This window comes from Lytechinus pictus, chromosome 2 (assembly GCF_037042905.1).
Source record: "Lytechinus pictus isolate F3 Inbred chromosome 2, Lp3.0, whole genome shotgun sequence".
NCBI lineage: Eukaryota > Metazoa > Echinodermata > Echinoidea > Temnopleuroida > Toxopneustidae > Lytechinus > Lytechinus pictus.
The window spans coordinates 3,926,618-3,927,235 of NC_087246.1; positions in this window are offsets into that span (position 1 = coordinate 3,926,618).

Sequence of the window (618 nt, forward strand, 5' to 3'; positions counted from 1 at the left end):
TCCTATAACAAGTTTTTCTTGGTGGGCATGGGACCCTAAACTTTATCCTGATCTTATTTAATGTTTATGAACATCTATTTTTTCCCTCAATGCAGAGGTCAGAGGGTAGTCCGTACGTAGCTGTAGAAAAAGAAAACAAAAAAAATTGTTGTTTAGTATCGACATAACGATGATTAGACCAAATGGTAATTAGACCAGGGGCCTGCAATATAAAAGAAAAACACAATCAATCTCAAACATGATTGACATCAATCATAAATCTATGGTAAACCATGTACTAAATTCTAAGAGTTACAATTTGATTGTATCTCTTCATATAACAGGCACCTAAGGGATATTAGACCAAATGACAATTAAACCAAGGACTTATTAGACTAAATGATGGTAGACCAAATGAGGTTAAACTGGGCAATGGATCAAAATCAATGTGTACACCACATCGGTATAAGACAAATTTGATTTTAAACCATTTGATGGTTTGACAAAATGGCAATTAGACCAAATGATTAACACCAAATGGTTATTAGACGAGATTCCATGTAGGCAATATCTAAAAACAAAATGATAACACCAAAGACCCCCACCCATCAATGCCAATAAAGGATGAACAAAAAAATG